The sequence below is a fragment of the Panthera onca genome, chromosome A1 (genome assembly GCF_046562875.1).
Source record: "Panthera onca isolate mPanOnc1 chromosome A1, mPanOnc1 haplotype 2, whole genome shotgun sequence".
Lineage (NCBI taxonomy): Eukaryota > Metazoa > Chordata > Mammalia > Carnivora > Felidae > Panthera > Panthera onca.
In genome coordinates, this window is record NC_138339.1 from 149,709,171 (window position 1) to 149,719,128 (window position 9,958).

Genomic DNA, 9,958 nt, shown 5'->3' on the forward strand with positions numbered 1-9,958 from the left:
CTGGGTATGTATTCTGAATTGCATTTTATAATTTTAATGCTTTTCAATCTTATGTCATAAACAACAGAAAATTACTAATGTATTTTAATGTTTATTATTACATTTCTACCATATTTAACACATATTATTATCACCATATTGTTATTACCATATTGTTACACTTCTGGTGTAATTATTCACCAGAAGAACTCCATCCCTAGAGTTTCTCATGACCATCAGGCTCTGTAAATTCCTTTTTTCTGGCCCTTTCAACATGCTTCCCCAAGTCCAAGACCTTTCCAATGCACATGATGAATATCAGATCAGCTCATGGGTCAGTTCATTGCATCTGCCATCTCTGTACTGAAAATTCACTTCCTTTGTTCTACCTGGAAGTCACTGCTTCTCCAGCATCTCTCTCAAGTAGTGCGATCGTTCTGTCCTCTGTCTCCTATATCACTAGTCCTGTAAGTGAGAATGTTCTCTTTGATACCAAGCATATTCAGATAATTCTCCATTATTCCAGTTTTGAAACATTTGTCATCATTCTTTGTGGAAGTAATCTACTGACCCAAGTCACTCCCCTCAGTAGCTAGTGACTCATTGTGACTCTTCCCAACTCAAATTCTGTCATGTTCTTGGAGATTTCCCATACAGGTGATCAGTGCAATATTCCTAGCCTCTCACATTTGTGATCTTTCTTCCAACACTTTTACTGCCCCAACCACATCCACTTTTTCTCCTGTTCAAATACTAGAGTTGTCATTACAAATATTGTAGACTCATTGTATTTCTCATTCTCCTACTACCAACTATTTGCAGCTTACTTTATCTAATCTCTAACTCCAGTATTACTTTGACATCATCAGTGTCTGAGAAACATTGATCTCTTTACTCTCCACAACCCTCCCAGAGCCTCTCCTTCTTACCTGAACTTCCACAATCCAAGGTCATCATCACTTCTTGAAAAAATAGCTGATTCCACTGATTTATTTTTCCTACTTCATAGAACTCACCATGGAAAAAAATCAACTCCTGTTAAATCTAATATTCTGTCTCATTTATGGCATCATGCTCAGATAATCAAGGCTGGAGTAAAACACAAAATATGTTAACTACACTAATGTCAAATCCTTCACTACTAAGATCCAGTGAACTTTTATTTTCAGCAGGAATCACACTAAATTTTCTAGAGTATTCCTTGGGTATTCACTTTGTCACTCATCTTGATGACTACTTCATAACTTCTTTATTTTTAAACTGCCAACCTATCCTCTCCCAATCTCACATTCAATTGATGACAAATTGCACATTTTTAATTGAGATATAATGGACATGAAAGTTTATGTTAGTTTCAGATGTACAACATGTGACTTGATATTTTTATATACAGTTGACTCTTCAAAAACAGATTTGAAATCCCTGAGTGCACTTATATGTGGATTTTTAAAAGTACAATACTGTGAATGTATTTCTAGTTTTGCAAATGTATTACTAATCATTTTCTTAATAACATTTTTCTTCTCTAACTTGCTTTATCATAAGAATACAGTATATACTGCATGTATGATACAACATATGTGTTAATTGATTGTGTTATCAGTAAAGCTTCTGACCAACAGTTGGTGACTAACAGTCAAATTTAGGGGTGTCAAAATTTGTATGCATATTTTCAACTGCATGGGGGTTCAGTGACCTAATCACTATGTTGTTCAAACATAAATCGTATTGCAAATTGATCACTACAGCAACTCTAGTTAACATTCATCATCACATATAGTTACTACTTTTTTCTTGTGATGAGAAATTTTATTATCTACTCTCTTAGCAACCTCAGATATACAATATATTATTACTAACTATCATCACCCCCTTGCTGTACACTGCATCCACAGGACTTATTCTTTTATAACAGGAAGTTCATACCTTTTGTCCCCCTTCACCCATTTTACCTACCCTTCAACCCCTTTTATAGCAGCCACCAATCTGTTCTTTGTATCAATGGATCTTTTTTTTATATACCACATATATAAAAAAGTGAGATCACACAGTATTTTTCTTTCCTTATCTGACTTACATTAGGTTCTATTCATGTTGTCTTAAAATTTTTTTAACATTTATTCATTTTTGAGAGATAGAGACAGAGCATGAGCGGAGAAGGGGCAGAGAGAGGGAGACACAGAATCTAAAGCAGGTTCCAGGCTCTGAGCTGTCAGCACAGAGCCCGACGCGGGGCTTGAACTCACGAACTATGAAATCATGACCTGAGCTGAAGTCGGATGCTCAACTGACTGAGCCACCCAGGCACCACTCTATTCATGTTGTCTTAAATGGCAAGATTTCTTTTTTACTGACTGAATAATATTCCATTGTGAATAAGATCCATTTTTATAAATATTTGTACATAAATGTACATATGCATTTTTATTCATTTATTGATACACTACATATTTAATTTAGAAAATTAAAATAAGCAAAAGATTATTTCCCAAAAAACTTGCCACTACATTAATTTCTTTCTGTGTATATTTGTCATTCTACCCTGGTGCTGTGAATGAATTGCCAAGGCTCTTTATCATAGCTAATCCATCCATTTGTGCAATAAATCTGAGGTTCTCTTTTCTGCTTAAGACTCCAATCTTTCATTATTCTTCTCTCTTACACCCATTATCAAAATTTCCCTATCAACATGCAGATGTAGTGTATATCTTGCACATTTCTTGAGTCATTTCTACCCTTCATTTGAGCAATATTCCTGCACGTAATTATCTCAGTTTGTCTCCAGTTTCTCACATCTCATTTGCTCTTGGTCCCAGAATGTGGTAGACTGCAAAAATACCTATGAATTTTTCCCTATGTAGACATTGTAATGTGTTTTTCTCCATCCCTTGAATATGGTTTAGCCTTTGACTTGCTTTGCCATTCATTGTGGAGCAAACATAACACAAACAGAATCTTGATAAGTGCCTTCATGTGGGGCCTTCTCTCCTGTGAACGTATGAAGCATCCTAGCTTATTAGGTTATTAGAAAATGAGCAGGGGCGCCTGGGTGGTGCAGTCAGTTAAGCATCCAACTTTAGCTCAGGTCATGATCTCATGGTTGATGGGTTCAAGCCCTGCATTGGAATCTCTGATGATAGCTCAGAGCCTGGAGCCTGCTTCAAATTCTGTGTCTCCCTCTCTCTCTGCCCCTCCCCGCTACTTTCTCTCAAAAATAAATAAACATTTAAAAAATTTAAAAAAAGAAAAATAAAATAAGCAACCTCATGGAGGAAATCTTAAGCCAAATCCAGAATTATATGTGAAGGTATTCCACTCCAAGCAACATCAAGACCCATATGAAACACTAGCCATCCTCCAGCCTACTACCTACATGACCGCATTTGCAAGACCAATCTGAACAAAGCAAAAGAAGCTAGAATCAAAAACTCACGTATTGCATAAATTCATTTATATGAAATATCCTAAAATATATAAATTCCTAAATCTGTAGACAGCAGACTTGTGGTTGCAAGGGCTAAAGACAGCGAGGACAAAGGAGTGACTGTGGAGTCTAGGGTTTTCTTTTCAGGTGATGAAACGCTTTGAAACTTAATAAAAGTAGTAAAACATTTAAAATGTTATGAATCAGACCGAATAGCACACTTAAACATGGTTTATTTTTATGTGATGCTAATTTAATGTCAATAAAATATATAAATATACATATAAATGATTAGAAACTATGAATCAAAGTATAAACAAGTACAATATTTTGTGAACAGTTTGGATTTTCTCCAAAATGTTAAAATGTCTTAACTTTAGAAAATGTATTAAAGAAAGTCTCATATTAACATCTTTTTTTAAGTTTATTTATTTATTTATTGAGAGAGAGAGGATCCTAAGCAGGGACACTGTCAGCATGGAGCCCAAACCCAAAAGTAGTTGCGGGGGCGGGGGTACTGGACCCACCAACCATGAAATCATGATCTGAGCTGAAACCAAGAATCAGGTGCTCAACCAACTGAGCCACCTAGGCAGCCCCTCCATATTAATATCTTAGAGAAGAAAGGCACATGACTATCTCATTAAATGGGTAAGAAACATTCATATATATTTAATATTTGTTTATTATAAATATATAATTCCTTAGTATATTATAAATATAAAGGAGTTATTGACTTTATGCAAGGTAGTTAGCTAATATAAACATAGAACTAATAAATGAAGCCCAATGCTCTTTTAAATCAATAGTGTTAGAACTGTACAACTGTCATGTCCACACATTTTATTGCATTTTAGCTCCTAATATATGTGGTAAATAAACAAATGAAAAAGAATAAGCATTCTAGAAAATTAAAAGATGTAACTGTCATTATTCACTGATTATAAGATGGTCGACACTGAAAATAAGTTTGAAAACCTAGAGAAAAGTATTAAATTGGTAACAGCTCATTATTTTGGAAGTTAATTTCTTTATACAGTGTAATTTTAGAAAATTTAGGATTAATAATAATACTATGAAATAATCTCAAATTTGTGTAAGAATTTCTTGGATAAAATTATACAAATCTGTTGAAAGTTGTTAAGAAAGAAAAAATTCTCCATAGAACATTTATAAATCATAATACCCTACATCACAAAGTGATGGTTCTCAGCAATATTCAAAATTTAACACAATTTTCAACACAATCTAAACTCTTTTGTTACATTGAGCTTGAGAGGTTGTTTCTAAAATCCTGTTTGTTAGATCAGGAGAGGATGAAGAACTAAGAAAGAGAAACAAGGCTTTATTGAAGAGAATGTTTAAAATAAATGAGAAGGAGAATTAAAATCAGGAGACAATTGTTAATCAAAATGGAAAAGAAAAGAGGGGGACAATGAATATGAAGGTACAAGTGCAAATAGAAACAGAACAGGAGAGAACAAAGGTATTGCCATCTCAGCCAGGAAATCAGCTGAACATAATGAGCAGGAAAAGAGAAAGAAAAGCAAGTGAGGGCAGTCAAGAACCTAAGGAAAATTGTGGAAATAAAAAAAGCACAGGTGAAAAAAAAAAAAAAAGATTATGGAAAAAGTTAAGCCTAACATGACATAGAAAATATATAAGGATATATAGCATTATATAGGCATTGTATATAGCATTATATATATCTATATCTATATCTATATCTATATGTAGCATTAAATTAGGGATTTTAGGAAATCAAGAAAAAGAAAAATTTTTTAGAAGCATTGGTTTTCTAAGAAATTGCTACCAGACTATTAGATAGGATTGTGGGGACCCAGCTGACTCTCAGAAAATTACTTTAAACTAAAGACATTTGAGATTCAACAGACATAGGGGTGGGGAAGCCTGCTAGGAGCTTCTTCTATGTAACTAAAACTAGAAGCTTCTGGGAATGACACTGTTATAAATTCCCTTCTCTGGTGACTTGAGAAAGATGGAAAATGGCATAGACCTGCATAGACAATGATCACACCTGCATAGACAATGATCATCACAAAATTTCTTGTCTTCTGTTTGTTCCCCTAGAAACCAATTTGTTCTTCTCATAGAAGGCTTTTCTCCCCCTTCCCAACTTTTATGAAGTTAGTTATATAAACTCTTGATTTTAGCCATCCATGAGCTAAACTCTTGTGAGCTCCCACAGAAACATGAATAAATTTGGGGTTTCATCTCCCATTCATCTGTCTTTTGTCAGCTTAGGTTGCATGCTCCCATATCCAACATAAGGGAGTAGAGGAAAAAGATTTCCTCCCTAAAAGGAATAACAAAAAGTCTTAAAACTTAGACATAAATTTGTGTAATTTAAATAACAGGAAGCCTTTACAAGTGACAGAAATTGAAAGGCAGAGCAACAGAAAATAGAGAAATGAAAAAATATATATACCAAAAGGAGAAAGTAAATAAGTTATTACAGTCAGTGGAAAAATGGACACATGAATTAAAAATCAATGATTTAATCAACAAAAGAGTTGTAAGGATAGAGGAAGTGAGGAGGAAAGAAAAGTGGACATGATAAAAAAAAAAAAAGAAGCCATAGTAACAGAAACAAAAGATGAGAGTCGGGGAGACTAAAATAATAAAGAGAAAAGAAAAAAAGAATATCCTTGAATATTATTAAATTAGAATGTTTTCAAAATATTTTAGAGTGAAAACATTCACGGATGAATAAGGAAAAGTAATTAATTTGGACAGAGGAAAAAGGATTTAAATACTGAAATGTGAAAAAAGAAAAACCTGAATAAATGATGAATGAATTGGATAGTGAATAGAAGCCAATGAATGCCAAGTTAATAGAGAAGACAAAAACACACACGTTAGGGATGAAGAGTAGAGGAGACATGATTAAAAATCTATTTGTGAAGGCAGATTACTTTAAATAAATAAGATACAGGAGTCTGAGAGCAGAAGAGATAACAGGAAACAGGAATGGTGTGGTAAATAAAATGAGTAGTAGGAAACTGCCAATGATTAACAAAAAAATAAGAAATTGAACAAGAGTAAGAATTTCACAGCTATGAGTAGGAGTATACACTGAAGAGAAGAGGGTGAACAGGACAAGAGAAAGATGACACGAAAGGAAGCAAAGTGTATATAAAACGATCAAACAATTTTATCCACTGGTAAAGCTAGAACTCCCTGGGCTGTTATCAGACATCAGCAAAGCATGCAGATCTTCAAGCTTTCCTGCTTGTTTCCAGAAACTTCTGGAACTATCTGTACCCAAGTTCTCGCTGGCCTTCACTCCCTGGGGACTTAGGTCCACAGTCCTCTGAGGGAGCATTGGTTCTCTCTCACTACTTTGCAATTATGGCCTAGAACTGGGGGAGCTTTCTGTAGGCTCCTCTTGTCCATTTTTCTAAGTCAGTCTCCCAATCCCTAAGGTGATGTCATGAGGCCATTCTAAGAACCTCATGTTTGCCTATAATGCATTAAAAGAAATAACCGCTCACAAGTTATTACACTGATGTAAATCTTTAAGTATTCTTTTAAATAGTTAATTCTGACATGGTGGTATTTGACCTGTTACATAATACATTGTATGGTCTCCCACAATTGAATGCATTTGTGTATGAATTAAATATTTTACTTCATTCCTTTTACTTGTTAACATAAGCACAAACTTCCCTTTCATATTTCCAGTAAAAGGTTGACCTAATGTATTGACCTACGTTAGGTCAACATTAGTTGACCTAATGACTGAAATCATCATTGATCACTCTATTTTCCTCTTAAGCAAAATGTGTTTGTGTAATATCTTTGAGTGTCTATGATACAGTTAAGTGATTGCTTTTGAACTGACTCTTAGTAATATTATCTGTAATCCTGATAAAAAGAATAAATTTATTGAAGCTAGTATAAATCAGAATCATAGAAGCAAAATTATATTGGAAATGCACTTTTTTACAGCAGTTGTTTATTTTTCAAATAAGTTTATGAACCTGACCTTGAGAATACTGCAGTATGTAGAAAATAATACACACACACACACACACACACACACACACACAAACACATAAAGTTTGAAATAACTTAAAATTTTTATAGCAAATTTCCTTGGTCTTTCTTACAGATCCAAATTGTATGCCACACAATATTGGTCCTTAAAATTGTTTTTAATAACATTAATTAAACTTTCCAAAGAGAGTTTTAGAAGAATTGTACATAAAAGAAAAAATATACAAGAAAGAATCATAGAGAAAATAAATTTCTTGAAATTTTTGAGTTTTAGAAATCAAAAGATGTGCAAGAGTAAACAGAATACATATGAATAACACAAAATAATGGTGAGTAATATGTGAAAGGCATTATAAAAGGATGAAAAAAGATTATGGAAAACTCTATAAACTATGGAAAGAAATGACAGAAAAGAATGAAATACATATTTTTAAATTGATAGAATGGAGGCATGGAATAACGAAAGGGCTGGCAGATAAGAGGAAAAATAAGATGGAATTAAAGAGGAAATTAAAACCGGAGTTTCATAAGCAATAAATAAATTAAAGGCAGAGAAAGGAAAAACTGGTAAGATCATGGAGGGTAGAAGATTAGTTAGGATATAAACAAGTATAAAAAGCTTATAAATTAAAATTAAGTATAAATGAAAAGAAATGAAGGGAGAAAACAGCAGAGTAAAAGGAGTAACACAAAAGAAAGACAACAAAAATGTAATAGAAAAAAAATAATAAGGAAAAAGGAGTACAGGAGTATGGGTGCAGAAACACAGAGAAAGGAGACTTACCTTTAAGCACAGGCAAAGTATTCAGCAGAAAATGTACTTGACATAAGAAAGGATTAGGGAACCAAAATTCCTGCAAAGAATGGCCAGGTCTCTCCCTGCAAACAAGAGCTGCACACAGGGAGGGGACTTACTGAGTCTGAGCTCCTCAGCAGTTCAGGAGGCACCTCTGATGGGCTCCAGCTGGATGCAGGTGCCTGGATCCAGGGCTATGAGGGGCGGGTTACTTCATCCCCAAGGACTGAAAAAACCCATTTGTGCACAGTGAACTTTCTGATTTGTCCAGAGGAATCACAAATTACTCTGTGAGTTGCAGAGGGTTCTCTTGATAAATTTGGAAGTGTTTTTAATCACAGTCAGCACCTGAGGTCACAAACATCTCTTCTTCTAATTTTCAAAGAAGTTATTCTGAGGAGTTCTAGAAGACTAGAGGAGAAAGTAAACTCAGAGTGTTCATTGTTTTCACCCGCTAGAAAGCAGGGTGTTTTTGTTTGTTTGTTTAATCTAGTCAAAGTACAGCCACCCAGAGAGTAATTTCTTTCCTCAGACACTTTATTATTGATCCATAATTTATGTTGGAGCATCCAAACCTCTATTGATTCAATTGAAAAGAAATATAAGTGCTAAGGTTCTGGGGCTACTAAACCAACTGAATTTTTAATTGAACCCCTAATATGTAATAGGAACTTTAATTAATAGGAATGTGTAATTTAAGCAATTTTTCTACGGTTTTTATTTTTCTTTTTGCAATCAGTACACTTAATGAAATATTACATTTTTAAATTAACCAATAAGCCTGATAAACAAAATGAAGCTGACATTCATGTAGTGCCCAGGCCAATGAGAAAAGTGCTGACCTCAGATTTTTTTTTTTTTTTTTTTTTTTTTTGTACAAAAATATCAAGAGAATAAGTGAGTTCCTTCTTGGAAAGTGAGTTTAACAGAGTTTGATCCTATGCTTCCCATGCTGATGTTGTGCCTTCTGGGAAGGTAGAGATTCATTCCTATTCACATTCTTGCAGTGTACCCTCTTCTTTAATAACACAGGCACCCGACGCCAAAGCATCAAACCTAAAGCACCATTCTCTTGTCTCAGTTAATCATTTGACAACTATTTCCTGAGTGTCCAACTCTCAATCTCTGAGGTTTTAACAGTCATCAATAATTCATTGTTAGATATCATCCATAAGTCAGCAGTCCTCAGCTTTTGGTCATGTACCAGTGATCAAAAGTATACAAATGAGGGTTAAATGTGCTCATATTTTTCAGTGAAAGAGGCATAACATTTAGCAGGTTAGAAAATAAATGTAGGATAAAATGGTTTCCTGGTGCAGGCAGGAGGATTTGTATTTTGAAAGGAGTGGTCAGGAAGGGACCTGTCTTGAAGATGAGGTTTCAGCCAAGACTGAAGGAAGTCAGGAAAAAGGAATCAGGGAATCTGGATTCTGGATTGTTTTAAAAATGCAGCCGGTTGGTCCGGAAGATGGCGGCGTAGGAGGACGCGGGGCTCACAGCGCGTCCTGCCGATCACTTAGATTCCACCTACACCTGCCTAAAGAACCCAGAAAACCGCCAGAGGATTAGCAGAAGGGAGTCTCCGGAGTCAAGCGCAGACGAGAGGCCCACGGAAGAGGGTAGGAAGGGCGGCGAGGCGGTGCGCGCTCCACGGACTGGCGGGAGGGAGCCGGGGCGGAGGGGCGGCTCGCCGGCCAAGCAGAGCCCCCGAGTCTGGCTGGCAAAAGCGGAGGGGCCGG